The following is a 25210-nucleotide window of genomic DNA, read 5'->3' as shown; positions in this document are numbered from 1 at the left end:
ATCTGCGAATTTTCACACTCTTGCAAGTACACCGTGTCCTAAAGATCTGATGCATATTGATCGATCAAAGGGCGGCGGTAAGAACAGCGATATTAAACCTTCGCAAGTATTGTCTTTTTTTTAATCATTTATATTCTCCTTTCAAGTTTTTTTTTTTTTTTTTGCTGTGGTTGAAGGTGTTGCTTTGTGTGACGCTTTCTTTGTATGGTGTCCTGTCGTTGGCTATGACCATCTGGTGATAATAATGTCGTAAATGGTTCCTGCACACCATTTTATTCATTGTAATAAATACCACGTACGAGAGGGGAAAAGAAATGATTGGGGCCGATTCATTAGAGCAGCGGACTGCTGTGCTGTAGGACCAAAATTTGATCCCACCATCGAGCACAATTAAATTATTATTATTAGAATTACTGGTTATTGTTATTGTTGTTGTTGTTGTTGTTGTGGTTGTTGTTGTGGTTGTTGTTGTTGTTGTTGTTGTTGTTGTTCGCTATTCGGCAAGACAGCAGCACCACCCAGGAGCCACGGTCAGGAAATTTCGGGACTGTTAGCAAAAAAGCTTCGCTTTCATACAGAAGCCAAGTCAGTACGTCTTTCAGCCTGTTTCCTGAACCCCCACTGTGAAGTAGCATACCTTGTTCTATTGTCCTTATATTCCTTCTATATGTTATGGCCATGAATATGGTACATACAAAAAGAAGACGAAAAGTACACATTGTGTCAGTTCTCGTTAGTTTGTTGTCTTCGTTTGCGCGCTGTTTAAAGCTTCGCATGACATAGTCCCAATTTTCCGTTACGAGCACGCCATATTGAATAAAAATTATGCAGAATAATGTAGCGACAATTTCTCAATAACTTTCCTTCGCCTAGTTTCTTTTTTTTTCTCCTGCATAACAATTTGCGGTCGCAAAAGAGAACCTGGGAATTGAACAAAGGCGGCAAAGCGGTGTAGCGACGAAGAAACAGGAGTACTATATATAGTTGCAGCGTTAAAAGTAATGAAACGAAAAGGAGAGTTGTGGACGGCATATAATTTTATCATCGCCTCCGTTTGGGAAGCAGTTAAGATAAGCTCACTTTAGTCATTCCAACTAATACGTGTTGATTGCGAGCCCAACTGAAATTAGCCCTGGCTATGTTCTGTGGCGAACGACAATTTCGGCACTCACGTTGGCATTAGTACTTTTATGCACTGCAGTTAATGCGGGCTTATGACATCGCCAAACCTTTCGGAAGAGTCCGTTAACTCTAGTTGCAAGACGCCTTGCTTTTTTTTTTTTGCACGCAGCGTTGTAGCAGAGCTTCCAGGAGCAGTGTCAGGAGTAGGACAGCGCTTCCCGATATATGCCAACGGGTATCTTCTATTTATGTGAGCATCGGTAGACCGGCAGAACATTCGGGATCTAGTTTGTTTCTCGAACATGAAAGTTCGTGTCAGACTCAATTATAAGTGCCAACGTCTCCTAGTGACTGCTTTATTAAACAAGACAAAAGAGTACCCCGATAGACGGCTACCGGTAGAAACAAGCATTACATAGTGAGTCCAGGTAGCCAAGCGGGCTCACTGTGAAAGGAAACACAACGCCAACCCCGTCTATGGTCGCTAAATGTCGTTTCATTGATGGCTGTCTGTACCACAATGAGTGGCACAACATTTCGCGCGGCTGCTCGCGAAACATGTTGCGTGATTTCCCCAGCAACGCTAAGCAGGAACCTTTTGTCTTGTAGGTATAGTCAGTAATTAGAACGTACGTTTGATACGAAGACCCCTGCAGGACCTTTTACCGAAACCAAGGTCCGGGGAACGTGGCGTCGCAGCTCATCAGCTCGCAATGCCACTAGATCTCTTCTGCAATATACCTCTAGACGACATACTTGAGTGCCCGACTGTATATAAACACCCAACGTCGTTCAGTGTACGCGCTTAATTTGAACTCTTGTCTTCTCTCTTTCCCTTACACACTCTGCTTCCCCACGCGTATAGGGTAGCAAACTGGACCAACTCCAGTTAACCTCCCTGCCTTTCCTCTCTCTCTGTTAGCCATTTTGCTTGTTTGTTTACTTGCTTTTGTGCATGCGTACGGCTCTTTAAACTTTCTGGCGATCATGCTTGCATCCAGTCTACAAAATTTATTTATTTCACTTATACTATTTTTTGAGTATGCCATACGCTGTCACAATCATTTTTTCATCGGCCCAGCGTGGAGACATTGCCTTTTCATAGTGACTGCGCGTCTAATTAAATTCGATTTGGTCGCCTGCGTGAAGCGCACTCGAAGCAGCGTGACTCCTCTTGTGTGTATACACGTCAAGAAAAGTAAAATGAAACGCGTAAACAGGAAGGCGCAGCACGATCAAGCAATTGTCCGGCTGCGAATGTTCCGCTCATCATCGCATGTCGACTCACTCTTTTAGTAGCGTCGTTCCAGCCCGGCGCATTTCACGTACACAGGAAGCAGTTGAAGCTCGGAAGTTTTGAACCGGGGGCGGTTAGCTTTTACATTGCATGGACTCGCTCAACTTCACTATAGATCGTTAGCATCTCAAGTGCCTAATCCTGAAAGACTGCCACTTCCGGCTTGCATTCGATTGGCGCGTTACTCGTTTACTTCGGGTTATCGATTGTGTAAGAGGTTGTGAAACTGTGCAGATTATATTCGTCGTTATTTGATCATCTAGACGGTTTTAATAATGCAATGCCCAACCTGTCATGTATTCTACGCTGCGTTTGGTGCCTGAAAATTCTCATTTAAACGCGGGATAATTAACGCATACTCTATAACAGCGTTTTGATAACGCTGGAGTGATTTTTCACTTGGGGATAGTTCAGCAAGCCAATTACTAAGTAATTCATTACTGTATAAGAATTAAGATTTTACTCAAATAACGTTTCATTGTATTTCTTCGTACACACGTACTCATCATGGCCAGAAACAAAGGTTAACAAGTTGTTTTATAATTATTTGGCCTGCATCTGTGTCCGCGGGCAATGCAGGGGTTAAAAGGACAGGTATCGCTCGCACATTAGATAGTTTATAAAACGACCGATGAAAACAATCGCGTTGTTCGCTGCAGCTTTCTTTATCCATGCATGACACTGACTTGTGCAGATGTGGTCACACTTTCTTGAGTCTGCACATACGGTCAGTAAACGAGCGAAAATTTCACAATTTTACACTACAGCGGGGTAGGCTCTACTGAGGAAAAAAAAATCAGGACCGCAGAATGATGGTCTGCGCAATTTTCGTCGAGTCCAAGCATTTGCAGAGTAAATAACTGTCCACTTGTTGTGGAGTCAGTCTTGTCAGGTCTCTCTTTAAAGAAATGATTTCAAGGCAAACCCTTCCAGACTTTGCTGACCGTGGCTGCTGCTGCTGCTGTCTTGCCGAATAGTTCACCCGCAGGACAGCACTCGTATACCGAATTGGTTTATACGCATTGGTTGGTAAACTCACGCGTGAGTCGACTCACTCTCTCAGACCGACCCGGGAGTGCGAGTCTCGGTGAGTTTGGGGGAGTAGAATTTTGGTGAGCCGGGGTCCGACTGATCCCTAAGCAAAAAGTTAGAAAGTATCCTTGGTGAGGAAGGTTGAGTGAGTTCCGTTCACTCTACAGGCCTGTGCCAGCAACATTGAAGACCGAGGAGAAAGCGCTCGGGCATACAAAGTATTAAATAGCGTACAAGTTCCGTGCAGGCTAGCGATTCCTCTTGCATTTGGCTGCATTCGTGCCGAAAAACAATTCGGTGCGCTTTCAATTAAGAGCATCTGTTCCTTATTTATACTCAGCAATAAATAAATAAAAAAGAGTTATAGTTCCTAAAGTTGGGTAAACTGTGCGATACGGTCGCTGATACGTTTTAGATTATTTTTGCTTTTCGCTGTGTTCCTTGCTTTTAGTATGAATTCTTTGTTTAATTGCCACTGGAACTGACAAAAGAATCTCCGACGTACTCCGCAAAGTAGCGGCACGAGAATTCTCTTTTCCCCAACAGAAAGCGCTTTTTTGGTGATCCTAGTGGTGTGCTTTAATCTTGAGTATACCTTTATATTGCATTAAGCATTGCTAGTGCGCAGGTAATATAGAGAAAGAACGTGTCTCTAATTCTTGCGCGCAGAAAAGCTATGCTCATGTTCACTGCTGACCCATTACTTTATCAGCTAGAACAAGCTTCCTTGCCTACGCCATTCTCAAATGGCCTGTTCAACAAAGTTTAAACAGCTTACGATACCGTTTGCGGTAGCAGGTTAACCCAACCCGTATGTGCGTGACGCTTCGCGCGTGCGCACTCTAGTTCTGTAACTTCATCACCTACGGAAGTCTTTCGCTTATGCCCCACCAAGACTATGTAGTATGTAGTTCGGAAAAGTAGCGAAGGGGAGGAAATACCTATCAAGAAAGTGGTCAGGCAAGAAGATAGTATAGCTACAATGCTATTCACTGCATACTTAGAAGAACTATTCAAGCCATTCGACTGAGAAGGTTTAGGAGTGAGGATCGACGGTGAATATCTCAACCTTCGGTTTGCCGATGACATTGTCATGTTCAGCAACTACTGGGGACGAATTGCAACAAACGATTGAGTATCTTAATCGAGAAACTGTAAGAGTAGGGTTGAAGATTAATATGCAGAAGACAAAGGTAATGTTCAGTTGCCTGGCAAGGGAACAGAGCATTCATGGTTTCGCCTGTGAGCCTGTAGTCTATGCAGAGTACTTTTATCTAGGTCAATTACTCAGATGAGACCCTGATCATGAGGAGGAAACTTATAGAAGAATAAAAATTGGTTGGTGTGTGTGTACGGCAGGCAGTGCCAAATGCTACTGGGAACTTACCAGTGTCGTTGAAAAGAAAAGTGTGCGATCATTCCATTCTACCGGTGCTAACATATCGGGCGGAAGCTTGGTGGTTAACAAAGGAACTCGAGACCAAGTTAAGGGCCGCGCAAAGACCGATGGGATGAAAAAAAAAATGTTAGGCGTAACCTTAAGAAAGACAGGAACTTGGGCCACTAGGTACGTGGTCGTGATGTCATTGGGTTCTTTTGCATCGTCATCATGCCAGCTTTGTCATCCGACTCTCGTCATGCCGCACTCGTCGCCATCCCATTGTCGTCGCACCGTTGTCATACCATGGTCGTCGCACAGTCGCCGTCATGCAGTCATTGTCATGCATTCGTCGTGATACCGTCGCCGTGGTGCCATACTCATGGGCGACCTTGGCAACCGAGTGCATGCATAGCAAAGCGGGGCGATACCGAAGGAGGAGGAAAAAAAAAGGGAGGGAAAGACAGAGAGGGTAGCCAGTGTAAGTAACGGCTGGCTGTCCTGTGCTGGGAAAAGGGTTAAAGAGAATAAATGTTGACAGAAAAAAATAAGTGAGAAAAAAAAAAGCACGCGACAACGCCATGCAACGCGCTCAACTTTCAAAGTCGGTCGCACAATTCACAAGTCCTTAAGAACCTGAGCCGAGAATTTGGGGCCACGAGTGCCGAAACCCGTCTGGACCAGTGTCCTAGACATTCGTCCTCCGTCAAGGGGTGATCGTCCAGTTTTTTTTTTAAGCGCGGCCGCAAGCACTACCGATACCGAAGTATGTCTGACATAGCCGCAACAATGGCAGTCTCAGAATGACCCCTGCACACGTCAAATAAACGGGACTTCAGAAATACGGTGTGTCGCTGCACTGCACCAGTGGTAATTGCATTACCATTGACCGTCGTCGGGAGATGAATTCTGCCGTAATTTTTTTAAACAGCGATTACTTGCTACTGCGGATTCAAATGTGGTATGTTAAAATGCAACAAGAAGTTTTCTTGGCGAAGATTTAGTCTCACTAGATACTTTTGTGCTAGGCGTGCATGTTTACAGCTACTACGGCTTCTTGAAAGTTGAAAGTTGAAGCACATTGCCTTCAATCCTGTTCGAAATTAACTCGGAAGTGATTACGTAAAATATTCGCCCAGGAGATGAAGTCAAATGGATGCGGAACTATATGGAAGTGTTTTAATGATACCTCGGCCGTCAGCTTCCGCAAGAATGGTCACTAATTTGGTCTAGATCTTTCTGTCGTACATTGACGACAAAGTTGAACCCCGAAGTGTGTTTAGAATACACCAAGTAGATGTGAAAATTAAGGATGCAGCATCGAAATGCCAACCTACCGCACAATGCCACACCTTGACATCTGTGTTTAGGCAAAAAAAAAAAAAAATCCGGTTTCTTGCGTTACTTTCTCTACGCTCGTGTAGATGCTGCCTTCAGCATCCAGCCGAAGTACTTAAACAGGAAGTGGGCTTTTAACGCTTTTAACATACAAGTCAGTAATAAAAACCGGTTCGAAAAGCGATTATGTTCCTAATCTGTGTTCGCGTGTGAGGAGGTTATATCTGGTATACACTCAGAACTGGGGTTGTACGAATATTTTAAACTTTCGAATAACGAAACGAATACTGCCCTATTCAATTCGGTCTTCGAATAGAAGAGTTAGTAACCGTAAATACGAATAACTATTCGGGGGGAATAGTTTTTGAATTCTTCAAATGATCAACTGTGCAATACATTTTACATAAACATAATAAAACGTTAAAGGTTACGTATAGTAGAGCGCGCTATATTTCACTCAGCGAGCCAGAAATTTCAAGATAAACCGCTATCATTCAAGTTCACCAATGAGTCCCGACTATATATGCGAGTAAACTACTTGTTTGCTCATAATGCTACATTTCGGAATGTGGGATCGATGGAGAGAACGGCCGTTCATTATTCGAAAAGTGTTCGATTCGATTCAATCCGGTATTGACTCATTCGTTTTCGAATCGGTCTCGAAAGTTATTTGCAGACCTCTTCTAAGCATACGCTACGTCTGCTTGTGCGTGCAGCAGACCTGTGGGATATTCTGTAAGAGTCCACCTAGTGGACTGTCCACTTCGGCTGTCGCCATTGGCTCCAGCTTCACGAGCGCGAAGGTGCCAGCCAGTCTCCTTCGCGCTCGTGAAGCTGGAGCCAATGGCGACAGCCGAAGTGGACAGTCCACTAGGTGGACTCTTACAGAATGCTCCCCCCCCCCCCCCCCCCTTGCTGTGCTTGATTGCGTACTCAAGTTCTCTTAGCGCGCTGTGTTGAAACTATGGGTTAATGGCCATGATTGGTCCACCTGTCTTTACAAACCATCCTTGCACGCAAGGGGCTCTGTCAGTCCGGGTGCTGTTTTGGTTCCGTACGTATCGGGTAAATTTATCGAAAATGGCACGCGACAGCCAAGGATTTTCAGTCGATGGTCCGTCCGTATCTTATCACCCCTGTGACCGATGGAGGCGAGTGTTGTAATCTGTTTACAAGCACGCCTGCCCCTTTGACACGACTTTATCTCATAGCTGTATATGTCACTGCGTGCAGCTGTACGCCGCATAATCGAGTCGACAGTCGCGTGCTAAATGTTATTTATGTATATTTGTGGCCTTATCGACCCTGTCACGGTACAATGACTTGACCTACGTTACACCTGACATGTGGATGGCCTATTCGCACGCGAGCATCAGCGCCATCACCCGCGCTTGCGGAATGCGTGGCAACTCTTTTATGGCCTCTTCTACTGGGGGCGTCGATCCCTCTAGCTGGAGCCAGCAGACACGCTTAGAACTCTGAGTCCGAGCGGGAGCGGGAGACCAGAGCAAGCCGTGTGAACAAACCATATTCCGGCAATTATGAGATAAAAACAGGAGCTCAGCACTGTGCTTTGTTTCACTATTAGTGTGCATCGCAAACACACTACGCATTCTCGGAGTGCTTACCCACCGTTGCAAACTGTTGTGTCGAAATCCTAGGGCTGTCAACCACTGTGGCGATTTGGATTCCTCCATCCTACCGCTGGCCTCACTGTTGTAATATCGCGGGAGATATCCCAATGCCGCTACCGACGAAGAGATTTAGGCCTTCGAAGCCGAGAGCTGAGATTGACGTTGGGATTTCGGTGGAGGTAAAGGGAGTCCCGTATATAGTATGCGAAGGAGAAGACGACGAAAACTTAATACACGTATGTACATAATTTTTACAAGTAACACAGAGTCGTGAAACAGCTCACATGTAGTTGGCATGTCGTCGGCAAATAGCTGCCACAGCCCAACAGACCAACTGGGTCGACTGATCGCGCCTCTTACGTTAAGCAATGGGCCGGTCCGACCTTAAATCTTCTTATCGACTCAGGTTTGTTGGACTCTTCGTGCGTAGCAAAGCGGGGCGGGGGGTTACGTTACCCGGGTCGGATTCTTTTCATTCCGGAAGCGAGTCGGCTTGAAGATACCTTAAGTCATTGGTGGTGGCCGCTGGCTGGGCTGCCTCACCGCCATTATGCGTGGTTGAAAGGCATTTCCGCAGGCGTCAATTAGCCTCCCTGAGGAACTGCGAGGACGCGCTTGTTCCTCGTCGCCGCGATGACTCATCAGAGATGGTGTGGCACAGAACGACGTATTGTTTGCTTATTGAGTTTCCCTACATACATATGAAGAAGGCAGTCGGGAAAAAATGTCGCAGTTTCACTCGAAAGGCGAAGCATCAATTGCGATAGCAAATTAGTAGAGAGTTATACGGAATAAGGATAGTAGTTTTATGAGTTGTGTAAACTTGGACATGCAGCAGCACCAGCAACGCGCAGAACTGTTGTCGACGCCGTCGGCGTTTTGCCCGCGTTCGCAACGAACGCGCGCGGCGTTGGTGACGGTTGCCGGTGCCTCGGGCAGCGCTTCGGAGGTTTTCGACGAGATCTGAACGGGACACTCGTCGAGCAGCGTCGGAAGTCTTAACCACCTTCTCGCATCGCAACGTTTTTATATATATACGCATTTGGTGCCGCAGCTAAACGTCGCCTCGTCTGCCTCCCTCCCGTCCCCCCACGGCCTTTCGCGCGACGGAATAAGTCGCGTTGCTCGTCTTAACCACCTATCTCGCATCGCAACGTTTTTATATAAATACGCATTTGGTGCCGCAGCTAAACGTCGCCTCCTCTGCCTCCCTCCCGTCCCCCCACGGCCTTTCACGCAACGGAAGAAGTCGCGTTTGCTCTCCGCCGTGCGTTCGCGCGCTTTCACTAGCACATACATAGGGAGCCTACATGCAACAACGTTGCATGTAGAGCCTACATGCAACAGCATGCAACAGCGTTGCGTGTAGGCTCCCTACACATGCAGCATACGGCGCGCGGCGACGATTTCATCACCGTTGAACTTTATACGAAACTTGACTGGCGACAATGACGGCAGAAATCCGCTTAGAGTGTACATATAATTGCTGTCGCAATAGAAAGCCTGGAAACAGCTTGGACGGGTTCCTAACCCCTCAAAAAACCCAAGGCGAACGGCAAGAAACAGCCCCATATCTTGTGAATTGCATAGGTAACTGTGTATAAAGGATTGCTAGTAGTGAATAACACAAGGACGAGAAGAAAATAAAATAATACTGAAAGTAAAGGGAAAAAAATGCAAAAATCCGTTGCGCAGATTGCACGTTGCACGAAGAAGGCTTGAACCTTACTTACCTCCAAACCGATACCTCCCTTACCTTTCATTCTTACCTCGAAAAATATTCCGAATAAACGAGACGGATGTTAAGGTTCATTGCATGAAACCACTTTCGCGAAGCTGCTCCGCGAGTGAGACCGTGTTTGTATAAGATATGCACAAAAACGCAATATTACTAGTTTTTTTTTTATTCAATTCAATTTATTCACAACACATACAAAGTTGTGTTGAAGGCTCCCTGGCAAAAAATCTGTAAGCATACAGCTTGACGGAGGCCAGGGGGGCCAATAATCGGCAGCAGTGTCAATGCATTAGTAATAGCATTAAATGACAATACATGAAGACGCATCAATAAAGCCCTATACCAATACTATAAGCAACAGTCACAACAATAAATACCTACACTATAAGCAAATACATACAAGATATGCAAATACATGCACTACATACTAGATGCACTAATAACACATGCAAGTAATACTCGTATATAAGACGAGATAGATACAGTGTATCAATAAAATTCATCAAATACAAACATATTAGCGCAATCGCCCTCGTGAAAACCCAACATCTTTATTTAAACGTTTTTCAAGTTTATTCAGTAGCACTGGTACATTATGAGTTACAGATTGCAAAAGATAATTGGTTCTAGGGCACGGTACCAACCACCTTTCGCGTTCCCTTGTCAAACGAATACTGGAACGTTCTACAGGATTAGATACGCTCTTCAGAAATTCAGCAGTTTTTGTTTCTGCAAAATGAAGCCGATGCAAAAGACGGTAGCTGTATGAGTGCTCGATATTAACTATCTTGTTTCTCTGAAATAGTTCTTTTGTTGGGCGAAAATAGTTGACAATGCTTGCACAGCGAATCGCCTTCTTTTCTAAAAGCAAGAGCCTATTAATATTACTTTTTGTTGTTGTGCCCCATATTAATAAACAGTAGTTTAAATGCGATCGAAAGAGTGAATGATAAAGTTGGAAGAGGATTCGAGAGGGGAACATGTGTCGACAACAGCTTAAGTGGGAAGGCGGGAGTCATGAGCTCGCTTATGCTAGACCTGGAATTATAATTACTTGCGAAAAATAGGCCGAGGCTATATCGATTCCACCCAAATAGACTGACCTAATTCGTTTTTGAAAAGTTGACCAGTTTGCAGGTGCATGCAGCAGCGGACGAAAACATGTTCTGTCAGCTCGCGTGCGGACGCTGGACAGAGATTAATGAGGATACAGCGCATGTATCAAAAAGCACAATTGGACTCCACTGTAGCAAGAGGGCACGAAAGGCAGCAACATGTATTACAGGGTGATTTTTTTTTTCGTTTTTTTTTAAAGCTGCACTCAATTTTTAATGATTGCCTGTGGCAGATAGCACAATTTTAAGCCTCGATGAGCTCGATGAGGCGGCCATTACTTCTACGAGAAATCAAAATGCTTGATTGAATGGTAAATATCATTACTCTCATTAGCTTTTTAATTAATTACTTTATGGCGCACATTTCGATCCACGAATTGTGGCTAGTGAGTACGCAAGGCATGTCGACTTAGAACGAAGTCTGAGGCACCCTCCGTGGTTGCTCAGTGGATATGGTGTTGAGCTGCTGAGCCCGAGGTCGCGGGATCGAATCCCGGCCACGGCGGCCGCATTTCGATGCGGGCGAAACGCGATTTAGGTGCACGTTAAAGAACCCCAGGTGGTCCAAATTTCCGGAGTCCCACACTACGGCGTGCCTCATAATCAGATCGTGGTTTTGGCACGTAAAACCCCATAATTTAAGTCTGAGGATAGCACGGCTTTCAAGATATGCGCCGTCAAACTTGCGCTAAAATGCACTGTTGTTCCACTTACCCTTTTGAGAAAACGCTGTTTTATGCACTGAAGCACGAAAGTAACTGGAACGCCAGTGCATTTCGTCTATGAAAATTATTATTGCCACGAGCATAACAGTTAGCCGTGTAGTGGGTTTGTCGCTTCTGCGGAAGCCGAGGTCGACGACGACGCAGACGCACTCCCAGTGAGGTTTGTCAGACAGAAACTGTGTGCTTGCATTAGATAAAAATGAATAGATTTTTTGCCATATATATAGTTACGCGACTATATCTCTAAACTGGCTTAATCCTGAAAATTTGTTTTAAGTCGACGCGCCTTGCATACTCACGAGCTACAATTCGTAGATTGAAATTTGTGCCGTGAAGTAATTAATTGAAAAGTTATTCCCGTAATTATGTTAACTATTCAATTCATCATCTTGCTTTCTCGTAGAATGGCGGCCTCATCGAGTAACCTTAGATCAAGGGTTAGAATTGCGTTATCTGCCACAGGCAATTTTAAAAAATTTGGTGCAGCTAAAAAAAAAAGAACACAGCCTGTATAAGCTGTATAGCAATGACATGGCGTCGCGTATACAACTAGAGCGCTATAAGTTATGGACTGTTACCCGTAGGAGTACATGGAATGAAAAACTTTGCAATTAAAAAGTCCTTGCTTTGTATGTGAATGAGTTTTTTCGAGAATCAATCGGCGAGCCAATTGGTATTGTCTGCGCGCCGTGGGGTGCCCGTGGCATTGACTGTCTTTGAGCACGAGGTCGCGCATTTGACTCGTGATCGCGGTGGCAGTGATCCGACGGTGGCAGTGAGCCATACCTTCTCTCTGCTTTGATTTAGTCACAAATTAAAAAAAAAAAGCCCTAGTAGCTGCCAGGACTAACGCGGAGCACCCCCACCACGCGTCGCTCTAGTCAACAGAGGAGCTTCGAGACCTCTTAAATTCGAGGTCGCGAGTTGGACCCCGGCCACGGGATAGACTGCTATTTCCTAGATGTTGCTCAGGCCTTTTGATTCTGTCTAACATCAAGTACTTTTATATAAAATAAGGAAGCTTACGGTCGATCCCAACATCACCAACTGGATTAAATGTTTTCTTTCCGGTCGTTCACGATATGAACTTGCGATATGGCTGTAGTTCCAGACTTACTCTGTTGGCTTCCGCCGTACCACGAGGCTCTGTTCTGGGGGCCACTGGTGTTTCTAATCTATGTTAACCACCTCCCTACTAAAATTCAATGTACTGTCAAACTGCTCGCTGACGACTTTGTTGTTTATCAAACTATCACTAACTCTTCTGATAATGCAATGCTTCAAATTGATCTGGATAACTTTTCTTCTTGGTGCTCCGATTGGCTAATGAAGCTCAACGTAACTAAGTGAGAATGCATGCGTATCTCGTGTCAACTCAAGTGATCCTAACCCAGTGGTGCATGCTTTCAATACTTCGGCACGTATAAGCGTCACTTCATATAAATACATTGGTGTTCACATAACAGACAGCCTTTGATGTAATTTACAAGTGGAGTTCATATCTAACAACGCTAATCGCATGCTGGGGTTCTTAGGACGGAATTTCTAATCTGCAGCTGTCCCGGTAAAGTTGTCCTTATACAAATCCCTAATATCTTCTTTCTCTGGTTTTACGTGCCAAAACCAGTTCTGATTATGAGGCACGCCGTAGTGGAGGGCTCCGGATTAATTTTGACCACCTGGGGTTCTTTAACGTGCACTACAACGCAAGCACACGGGCGTTTTTGCATTTCGCCTCCACCAAAATGCAGCCGCCGGGGCCGGGATTCGATTCAAAGCCCTAATATGACCTAAGCTCGAATATGCATATTCCGTATGGGACCCTTGGCATGCTTCCCTCACGAACATTCTTCAGTCCATTCAGAACCGCGCGACCCGATTCATTTTGTCCAATTATTCTTGTCATGTTAGCGTCTGGTTCATGAAATCAACCCTCGTTTTACCTGACCTTGCTTTCCGGTGCAAGAGTTACCGTCTATGTGTCCTTATTAAAAATTATTACACTAATCTTGATCTTAAGAAACAACTTCTACTTCGTCTATCTTGTATTTCGTTACACGTTGACCATCAGTCCAAGGTTGGAGTGCCGACTTGGCGCAGCTCAACCCCTTCATCCCGCACACCAGTACAGAATGGAACCACCTCCCTGCCTTCATCATAACTCCCACCGACAGTATTAAGAAAGTGTGTCACAGCCGTATCATGCCATACCATTCCTCTCTGTTATACCCTGTGTGCCTTCAGAGTATCGGCAATAAATAAATAAATGGTCACAAAGTAGTATATCTATATTAATACGAAAAAATAAACTGGTAGCAACAAGGAGCGCGAGTAAAATATTAATATATGATGTCCCATGCTTCACTTTCAAGCTGATTTGTTTTTACAGCGAAGCAGTTAAGGGCTCACTCTTTGATAGTCGCGTCCGGATGTAGAAAAACACTCTCATTGGACGTATGCTGTATGTGCGAGTGAAAGCGCGCGTCTTTCGCGCTCTTTCACGGGGAGCGAACGCTCGGCCGAGAGCCAACGCGACATCTTCCGTCGCGCAAAAGGCCGTGGGGGGACGGGAGACAGGGAGGGAGTTGGGGAGGCGCCGTTTAGCTGCGGTACCAAATGCGTATCTTGCGACGGGGCGCAAGGGGAACTGGCGACTGAATCTCCCTCGCGAAATCAGGACAGCGGGAAGGCAGCGCCGGAGGGAGGGGTTGCGGTTTCTGCTCTGCGAGCAATTTGTACTTTGCGCGGCGCCGGGCGGTCGCGCGCACCGTATCTTGAAAGCGATCTGCAACATGGCTGCTGCCTTAGTATGCGCTGTGCTTTCGATGCTCAGTTTCCGTTGAAGCGATAGACCGCATGACAGGCTCGCTGCTGCGGGCTCCCTTGCTCACACCAGTGTTTTGACAGCGGTTGTGTGCGGTCACACAAACAACGCGCAGAACTGTTGTCAACGACGGCGGCGTTTTGCCCGCGTTCGCACCGAACGCGCGCGGCGTTGGTGACGTGTTTATGAAGAACGTGCCAACCTTTGCCGTACACCCTATGGCGGTGTACCGTAGCGACCATAATGCCGTGGTTCCTGTAGTCACTAAATAAATGTAAACCACCGGATCATACATATTTCTAATTCTTTAATAGTTCAAATAACCAATTACACAATCACATCTGAATAGTCATAATTGGAAATACATAACTCCCACCATAGTTCGCTGTACTTCCATCTCCACCCCAGTGGAAGGGCTGAGAGTTTTTTTTTTCGTTGTTTTTTCGATTATCTCTTCCAGTGACACATTGAAAAAGGAGAATCGTCCACGGGAATGGACACGCAATCTCAGGATTTAGAACATATGGCCCGCCATGCTTAATTCCACCGCAGTAACGAACGCTGACCGGCACAGATCCTTATCTGAAGCGTCACCTCCGCACAACCCGCGATACGCCGAACGATTATACTCCACTTTCCCCGATTTATGCGCTCTGCTTTCGAGGCGGCCGGCCTCGGTTCGTTCGCATCGCCCGCAGCGACAGCCACGTGGTACGACAGGCAAGGTATAAGAGGAGGAGGACGCAGGTATTGACGAAGAGGAAGCACGGAGAGGTCGGCCGGTAGAGCGCTCCCTTTCCCTCGCCCTTTCCCCCTCGCGACATACGAGGCTTTGCGCGCAGCGAGAGATGCCATAAAGGGCGCGCGTCCCTGAGGATCGATCTGAATCACAAAACGGCGTTCGGCAGCGCGGCGCGCTCGTTTTCAAGGTGAAAGTGCGCAACAATCGCGCCGGTGACAGTCGAAGCGTGCGCACCGAGTGCTCGCTGCAGGCTAAATAAACAAATCGGTGCAGCGTTGTGCAAGCTGGAGGCTAACGCCGAGCGGCTACACGCAAAAGGATAGACTCGACTGAGAGAATAGTGAACACACCGGAAACGGTACGCGTTTCGGTTCCGCGCGTTCAGAGCCCTACAGTATTTGGCACGACCCCCGTGCTGGTCGCTTTCCTTTAGTGCACAGATGCGATCGGTGATTTACTCTCACTAACATTTATGGGCGCTTAAAGATTATCCGAAAGGGTGATGAAGGATGCTAGTTTCCGTACTCGCCGGGGTTGCGCCAGCAGTGTACGACACTAAGACAAGGAGCACGAAAAATGGCGGGAAAAGGGATTAGGGTTAGGACGCAAAACGGTAGGGTTGTTGACATGGGTGCGGCCTTCGCTGCACGCTGATGATTTGGCATATTCCTTAAGAGGATGGCGGTGTGACCTGCGTGTGTGACAGAAGTTTCCTAGGAATGCGTCAAACGTTTTTTCGAGCTTGTCACCATAACCGTAAGTCTTTTGAGTATAGTCGCATGGGAGTCGTAGGGGTTAACTTGAAAACTTGCAGTTCGAGGCTTCCTTCAAACAATAATGGCGAGCGCGGAAAGAAGAACAAAGGAAAAGAAAGGCTGCCGTTGTTTCATCGAAAGTGGCACGTAAATCTGTACAAGATTACGCTCGTCCTTGGAGCTTTTGCAAACATCTATGCACTGCAGTTGTTGGTGTGATCAAACACGCATAAGCTGGCTTCTTCTTCTTTTTCTTTTTTGAGGTATCGTGCTCGCGAGGTATGTCAGCCATCTGTAAGTATGTCATGTCAGCACGTAAGTATACACGGCACTTGTTGACTGTTGCGGCCCGAGGAAAAGTTTGTTGGCACTGTTGACGTTGATGTCTTCGGTAATACGGTAATTTTGGCAGTTCAGGCACACCCGGTAAGTCGAAAGGTCTAAATTTGAAATTTGGGGAATCCTCTATTTATTAATTTGTTCCACTTTCCTTATAAAAGAAACCAAAGTTAAGGGACGGTACAACCGTTGGGCGTACAACGGACACACGAGAGAATGTATATGAGAACACATGGGAACTTCGCCTATTTAATAATGCCTTACTTTATCCATGAGTTCGAAAGTGACGGAAGCAGATGAGAATAGAAACGGAAGAAGCTTGACTGTGTTCGGAAACCTTCTTGGCCGACAACAGCAATGGACCAATATGTTCACTTTTGTAGCAGAGTAATTTCCCCTTGGTTATTACAACAAATACTACCAACCAAGCAAGAGCCGCCGTGGTTGCTCAGTGGCTATGGTGTTGGGCTGCTGAGCACGAGGTCGCGGGATCGAATCCCGGCCACGGCGGCCGCATTTCGATGGGCGCGAAATGCGAAAACACCCGTGTACTTAGATTTAGGTGCACGTTAAAGAACCCCAGGTGGTCCAAATGTCCGGAGTCTCCCACTACGGCGTGCCTCGTAATCAGATCGTGGTTTTGACACGTAAAACCTCATAATTCAATTCAATTCAACCAAGCAACGTATTGTACCAGATAAAATAAAGCAGTGAATATTTTAGCAACATTTCAAAGGCGGACGTGTACATCTGGTATAGCAGCAATAACGTGGATACAGTGAGTCGCTTTGTTACGCCGTATATTTTCGCGTATACGCCTGACGTGCGCACAAAGACATAGGATGATTCAAGCGGAAAAAGTGACCCTTGATTTGTTATTTATGCGAGGTATGTCAGTCAAACGAGCCAGTGCCCCAATGAATGTCTAAAAGGACACAACTACAACGTTAAAAAAAAGAACGACTGCCATGTGGCCATAAATTACAGGGGTTGCCTTTGCAAACCAACTTTAAACGCGTGCTCAATTGTAAGCCCGAGCGAGAAGTTCACCAGAGAAATTGTCGAAGCCATAGCGATCAGACACTTCGGTAGTGATTGCGCCAGCGAGCTTTCGCTATCTCTCACTCAAAAATGGAAATTGATAACCAAAAAATTAGAATTGTGCACTGAACGTGTGCACCCCATGGCCTGTTTTCTCAAAATGTAAAACAAAAAAAAATTTTCGAAAAAGCGCTTGGTGTGTTAGGTGACCCATCTCGCGTCCTTGTCTGTCAGCGCTAAAACAATTCTACTATGAACACTAACTCGCCCAAATCACCACCCTGGGCCGGTATCTTGGAGCGATGTCTTTCAGGTAATCATGCCTTTTCGCGCTTATCGCGCTTTGTCAGTGGTCAGAGCGACGGTCCGCTCGCGTTATCAACGGGATCAGCCGGCCGTGAGCGGTGGATGATAAGACTAGTATAGAATAAGTCATAAGGCATCGCTACAAAATCGCGGCCCTGGGCCGGTATTTTGTAGCGATGCCTTTAAAGTAATAATGCCTTTTCGCGCTTATCGCGCTTTGTCAGTGGTCAGAGCGACGGTCCGCTCACGATATCAACGTTGATAACGCGAGCGGACCGTCGCTCTGACCACTGACAAAGCGCGATAAGCGCGAAAAGGCATTATGACATTAAAGGCATCGCTACAAAATACCGGCCCTGGTTTTATTTCAGGCGAATTCTCGCGTCCCGCAAAGGAAACAAATGCAGCTGCTCGACGCCAAGCGCATAAATTAGAGACGAATATCGGTCTGAGATAAAGCTCTGTCAACTACACGCAGCCAGCTTTTAGTCGGTGACACGGAACACGGTAATGCCTGCCGACCGACAACCGCGTAACTTGATAAGGCGGACACGTCACGCGGTAGCCTAGCTACCGCCGGTCGCGGGCAGTCACTAGCGACCTTTATCACATCATCCTTTCTAATTTTGCCGGAATATGCTCGAAACCGGGCCATAACTTTAGTATAGCTGAAGAAAAGAAGTAGTAGTTTGATTTGAAAATGTAGAGAGGTCGGCCGGAATAGGGAGCATCTGGCCTGCTACTCTACCTAAGGGAAGGGGAAGAGGGGTAGAAAAAGGGTCACAATGGGGGATGATAATGGGAGGAACTATAGTTTAGCTGAGCTCAAATCTAATGTCAACGTACTTACCCTTTAATCCCACCGTGAAATAGGTAGAATTTAGTTCTTTCACAAGTTTCACTGCTCCCATCTTGGTTTTTCTGTCAATTCAACAGGTCATCGTACGTCAACCTGCAGCATGTCGGCCCTCAATACGTAGCCTATATCCTCCCCCCGCCCGAAAATCTCCTCACCTATCGTCACTTATTGCCAAGACATCGAGGGACTGGAATAACTTGCTTCCTGTAACAGTGGGCCTCTCCAACTAAACTAGTTTCAAGACGTTATGTGAAATAATTCACTGGCCATAAGCCCACCTTTTATTAGCGGCCTTTGGGGTATTGGAAATGAACAAATGGTTAATTAAATGTATGCATAATAAGTATATAGATAGCTAAATAAATAAATAAATGAAACTTATCGCACCAGCGAATTTTCCACAGCTAAGTGAGATACAGGAATTACAACAAATGATTGAGGACCTTCATCGAGAAAGTGCAAGAATTGGGTTGAAGATGAATATGCAGAAGACAAAGATAATGTTCAATAGCCTGGCAAGGGAACAAGAATTCAGGATCGACAGTCAGCCTCTAGAGTCTGTAAAGGAATATGTTTATCTAGGTCAATTACTCACAGGGGACCCTGATCATGAGAAAGAAATTTACAGAAGAATAAAATTGGGTTGGAGTGCATACGGCAGGCATTGCCAAATCCTGACTGGGAGCTTACCACTGTCGTTGAAAAGAAAGGTGTACAATCATTGCATTCTACCGGTGCTAACATATGGGGCAGAAACTTGGAGGTTAACAAAGAAGCTCGAGAACAAGCTAAGGACCGCACAAAGAGCGATGGAACGAAAAATCTTAGGAGTAACGTTAAGAGACAGGAAGAGAGCGGTGTGGATCAGAGAACAAACGGGGGTAGACGATATTCTAGTTGACATTAAGCGGAAGAAATGGAGCTGGGCAGGCCATGTAATGCGTAGGATGGATAACCGGTGGACCATTAGGGTTACAGAATGGATACCAAGAGAAGGGAAGCGCAGTCGAGGACGGCAGAAAGTCAGGTGGGATGATGAGGTTAGGAAATTCGCAGGCGCAAGTTGGAATACGCTAGCGCAAGACAGGGGTAATTGGAGATCGCAGGGAGAGGCCTTCGTCCTGCAGTGGACACAAATATAGGCTGATGATGATGATGATGATGAAGTGAGATAGTAGTAGTAATTACGTGGCAGGATGAAAAATGCGTGGCGTGGCAATATCTCTCCGTAGTGATATTGCTTGAACAGACATAAACTTGGCCGCCTCAACTGTGCATATAGTGTCGTCTACGTAATGCGAAGCATCCATAGTTTGTGGAGAATTGTTGTGTGAATAATACGCCAGTAGTTTTGTAGCGACCGGCTGTGCAGGTACTATAGGAGCGCCACGATTGTAGGCATGGCAGTGTTTATACTTATCATGAGAAATACAGAATGTTTCTAATGGCAAAGTATAAGATTAAAAGGAAACTAAAACCCGGTGGCATATAGCCCTCCTGTGGCACATAATTTCAGACCGCATTACCACCGACATCGGCCCAACAAAAGTTCGCCCGCTCATTAAAAAGTGGCGGCGCTCGTAGAAGAATGGTTCACCGTTACAAAGGGCGATGGAGAATTGGCGCTCAGAAACCGCAAAACTCGTGCGCCTAAGTGCAACGCGTACCTGCAGCAGTGAGTAACGAAAGCAGTGTCCACAGTGAAACTGCTGTGGAAGTGCACCGATTGGGTGGGTGCCGTCCTTGACGAAGATGCACGGAATTCGCGAGGCAGAGCGGTTCGCGATCGCCCATGCGTTTCCGCTCCGACAAACCGCATACTACAGCGATGCGTACGTTTTCACCGCCGGGGGAACAATGCGATGCCTGCACGTGGACGCCACAAGTATTTACTTGCACGCATACGCACTGAGCCCTGCGACACATGCACGAAAGCGGTGAGCGACCCGTGTTTGCCCTCGTCACATCGGCGCGTGCCAAGCGATAAGTCCGGGCGTAACACACTGCGTCAGTGATTGCCCGACATGCACCACCTGACTTGTATGTCGCGGAGTATGTCGCTCACTTGGCTGGTGCTGGTTGCTAACCGCTGCTGTCTTGCCGATTATGCAAGCTGTGTCGCTGGGTATGCGCTGTTAGGACCCGAGTTCTGGGTTAGTGGTTTGGAGTCGAGTGTCGCACAGATGGTCGGCTGCTTGCCTACGCCGTCGGAGTGTCTAAAATGTGGTAGCTGGCCTGCACCGTACCGGGGCGTCGCACTAAGCTGGACAAGCGGACCCGTGCCGTCGTCCGTCTCTAGCGCCGAGAGACGGATGACGGCACGGGGGGGCGCTGACGTCGCGGGAGGCTGAAGGAAACGAGAAATGAGTTTGCTCTACGTATTTGAATTGAAATCTGAGGTTTTACGTGGCGTAACCACGATTTGATTATGAGGCACGCCGTAGTGGAGGACTCCGGATAAATTTTTACCACCGGGGGATCCTTAGCGTGCCCCCAACGCACGGGAAAAAGTCGTTTTTGCAGTCCGCCCCCATCGAAATGCGGCCGTCGCGGCCGGGATTTGATCCCATGACCTCGTCCTTAGCAGCGCAACCCCATAGCTGCTAAGCCCGCGGCGGGTTATTCTACATATTTACAACTCACAACTTGCGCAAGTGCTCCGACACTCCATGTCGGAGCACTTTACGTGTCTGAGGACACTCCACCCACTGTACCCAAGATGTCCGCGTTTAAGCGATCGTTTTCCGTAGGTCACTCGACGAGGGAATTCGATGTCCTTCTCTAGGCCAATCAGAATGGTCTGGCTGTTCGCAGCATCCCGCCGGACTCTGCCTCCGACGTGCAACCTTCAAACCAGCCTACTATGTGATGACGAGCTAATCAGGGAACAGGGGTCGGTGCTGTTCCCCAGGAAGTCGTCGACGTTGGCCGCTTGCAGAAATTAGTGGGCTCTCAGTGACGGTCAGCTTGTCGCGATTTGAGGAGCCTGGCTTTGGCGGTCGTTACCGCTTCCACAGAATGCGGCGGTTACTGTCGCCTCGAAGACAGCTCCTTTGTTTACACGTCCAAAGTCACGCCGGGCTCCGTGGTCATCTAGGCGGTCACTGGGGAAGTGGTCACTTGGCGGGAAGCCCGCAAAGAATGCCCTTGCCGTTTTGAGACGCAACAGTGCCCGAATAGACAACTTAGGCCTCTGGTTATGTGCAACTGGACATGGGCCACCATCTAGTTGCCCGAAAAGACAAGTAGAGTCAAGGGACAAGAAGTTGAAAAAAAATGTGCAACAAAATCAGAGTGTGAAAAAAGGAAGGTTACAAATTTAGAGCGTACGTTGAGCGAGTAGCGTGGATCTACGGAGATAAAGTGGGGAACCGAAGCAGCCGAGTGTGAAGAAAAAAGTTGGGCGAACGAAATATGTTTGATCATTCATATCTGTAAGAATCGACATTTTCCTCCACATTGACAAGATACTTATTTCACTTCGTCTTATTTTCCTAAAACTAAAACCAATTGATAACAGTTTTTTTACAGCCCGATTCATGGCCGATCCCCCAGAGTGGGTTGCGCCATTTCACTATAAGGAACAAGAACAAGAAATTTTACCCCAGCATTAATTGAGCCAGAAGCGTTCAGTTAAATAAAAGGGTGGAAGGAGAATTGCAGCGATGACATGTCGGTAAACAACAAAGAATGCTTCGCTTATCACTGATCCCCGCGTATGCGCGGGATCCGTCCATTTTTTTTCTTTATCGATCAGAAAACTGCTGCTGATCTATCATGCCATCGGTGATAAGGGATGCGAAAGTTCAATATTAGACAGTTTTATCTAAGCGTTGGTTACGCTCTGCTCCGCTGAGATTTCCTGGGCTGACGCAATGTGCAGGAACTGCATTGATTTCGTGAAAGAAAAAAAAAAAAACATCGTGTAAATGCCCCGATTTTATGCTGAAAGCCGCGTATCCGTTTACGTGAACAAAGTAAGCATCTCCATCTTGCAATATCATAAAACCACTTTTATTTGCCTACAACACAGACAGATATGTATATAGCATCGTGTGGCCGGTTTACGTCTTGACGCTGCATCCTGTTATTTCACTTTTTTTTTTCTCTTTCGAAACGCACTTCACTGTTGTTTTTCGTCATCTGCAAGGACTCAACGACTGAAGTCAAATTGGTGTTATTTCCCTCAGGAGCTCTCGGCAAGAATATCACTAAACCAATAATGTACACATGCGCAGCCATCTGCAGCTTCATATCTGGGATAAACATTTGACACAATCGTTTCCGATTTAATTTTGCTTAATGATCGCAATGCAAAATACAACGTAAAAGCGGTTTCAGGAAGATTCGCCCTCATACCAATTCATCCCCCACTTTGTGCTTTGCGATGCTTTTCAGTCATGTATACATCCACCAATTCGCCCAGATCCTTATTCGGGAATATAAAGCTTTACTTCGACATGGTGGCGGGTGATACCACAAAAAAGTAGTGCACCTATGGACATGCAGTGCCTGTTTGAAGCGTTCAGCTACAAAGAAGAAAACATTTATGGTCGTTCATTGGCGAGTAATACCTCATAAAAGTATGTCCGCGTATAACTGCAGCTACGAACGATAACACATGCACCTCTCCAACAACATCGGCGAAAATCTTCGTAACAACAGCTAGACACTGTGCTGGCAAGCCGGAAGCTTTCACAGCGTGTAGAAATAGCCCGCACCCTTGCCCTTACTGCTTTCCGAAGGGTTCTTTCTACGAGTCATAAAAACTGTTTGTATCAGTGCATGCGGCAAATGTTCTGCGCAAGCTTCTCTCGCGCCTTTATATAAAATCAGACCTATTATATATATAAACAAGAAGAAAGGGAACCGAGGGGCCCAATTTTTATTAATCATATCATAAGAAGCCAACAAACAATGACACCAAGGACAACATAGGGGAAATTACTCGTAATTACTAATTGAATTAACGAAATTATAAATTAATGGAAAATGAAAACGGATGAAAAAACAACTGTCCGCAGGTGGGGAACGAACCCACGTCTTCGCATTACGCGTGGGATGCTCTCACCATTAAGCTACCGCGGAGCCGTTTTCCCATCCACTTTCTGGGGTATTTATGTTTTACAACTAGAACTAACCCTGGGAGTGTTAGCCAGCGCCACCAACCACAAACCTAGGGGCGGATATGGAAGATCATTTCTGCCACAGGCGTCACAAGCACATGATCTTTTTGGGTGATGGCAACTCGTCAATAAACCCACATATGCTACCTGAAGGCATCATTGTTGCCGGATTCGAGCCCTCGTTAAGTAATGAGGAAGAAGAAAGGGAACCGAGGGGATCGATTTTATTAATCATATCATAAGAAGCCAACAAACAATGACACCAAGGACAACATAGGGGAAATTACTTGTACTTACGGCTCCGCGGTAGCTCCGCAAAACGGCTCCGCGGTAGCTCAATGGTGAGAGCATCGCACGCGTAATGCGAAGACGTGGGTTCGTTCCCCACCTGCGGAAAGTCGTTTTTTCATCCGTTTTAATTTTCCAGTAATTTATCATTTCTTTAATTCAATTAGTAAGTACAAGTAATTTCCCCCTATGTTCCCCCGATGAAGAGCCCTGCATCATTCACCAGCAGCAGGAATTTGAATGCAGTTACGCACACTCACAACGTTGCACTAATGAACAGGCTCATATGAGAAGATGGTCGGCGAGTTTTCCTTGTCGTGATTCTCCCGCGAAGAGGACACGCAATCGCCCGCATAGCATCAACTTGACATTCCCAGTAAACGAAAAGCCATTGAGCACTAAGCGAAATGCGCGCAAATTCGTTGCTTCGAAACCCAACTCTGAACCAGGTTTGAAAACGCCACATCATACAACCATACGTACGCCTTCAGCACGCTGCAGTGCTCATGCCGCCATTGAAGATTCTGATGCATTCCATCACTCATATCGAATGCGCGAGCCACTACGCACTTTCAAGTCACACGACTCTTCTCAGCAGCGCTTGCCTTACACGATTGAGCACGATGTCACGACATCTCAGACAGACGACCCTTCTCTGGAAGAACATGGTCAAGCCACATCCGCTGCGACATCCTCCAGCGATCAATCGCCAGGAATTCGAAACTGCATGAACGCAAACTTCTGTGTCAACAAAACGAATCGAGAAGATACAGCAGCAATCAGTTCTTCTGGGGAAATGAAGCCAACTTGCCTACTGCCAAGACGAAATCAGAATACAAGCATCAGCACCAATGCATGTACCTTTCAAGGCGAAGACAATTTGGAGTCACTTAAATCTAAAGATCAAGCTGCTTCGCGACTTTCAAGCTTTCTTCAGCATACTATACCTCAGCAAACCGCTGCCACTTCAGAAGATTCGCACGCGCCAAGCAGAATCATGCACTGTCAAATTACAGAAGCGTCCATTCTGAATGAAATCCAAGCAGCCTCAAAAGGGTCTTCTGAGAATCCTGGCAAACCGCCCTTGCCACCAGACAAGCCCCACAAAAAGGAGAAGTGTACCAGCTACCAAGTGATCCCCACTTTGTTTTGCGAAAGAAATCAAAGGCATATTTCCATAGAAGCGCTACCTCAACAAATGTCGCAACAACATCATCGGCATCAACAACTCCAAGAACGGCAGCAACCACGACTTCGAAACAGAAGGCGACGAAGACCCTCACCGAAATTTCCACAGGTGCGACAACAAGAAAGACATCAACGCCAAAGTCTACTCAATCCAAGGCGAACTCAAGGAATACGGGGTTTTGTAAGAAAGGAACGTCGCCAAATGCATGTTCAGCGCCATCTATCAGTATTGCCCTCACTCCAAGGATTCCTGCGACAACGCTCTGCACAACGACGAAAAGGACACGGGCGCTTTCCTGGCATACCGGACCAACAGAGATATCACCGCAACGACACAGTCCACCGAACGGTCGACCAGGAGAC

General features: G+C 46.5%; 1 protein-coding gene and 1 non-coding gene across 2 annotated transcripts in view; both read left to right on the top strand.

Moving 5' to 3' along the window:
- Nucleotides 1-25210, top strand: part of LOC119458268 (sulfotransferase 1B1-like) — a 252875-nt gene that overhangs the window by 5015 nt on the left and 222650 nt on the right. The gene's annotated exons all lie outside the window — the stretch shown is intronic.
- Trnat-cgu (transfer RNA threonine (anticodon CGU)) lies at nt 23696-23767 on the top strand. The gene has a single exon. It is a non-coding gene; the product is annotated as a tRNA-Thr (tRNA).

This window comes from Dermacentor silvarum, chromosome 7, assembly GCF_013339745.2.
Source record: "Dermacentor silvarum isolate Dsil-2018 chromosome 7, BIME_Dsil_1.4, whole genome shotgun sequence".
Classification (NCBI taxonomy): domain Eukaryota; kingdom Metazoa; phylum Arthropoda; class Arachnida; order Ixodida; family Ixodidae; genus Dermacentor; species Dermacentor silvarum.
This window is presented reverse-complemented; position numbering and strand designations above follow the sequence as displayed.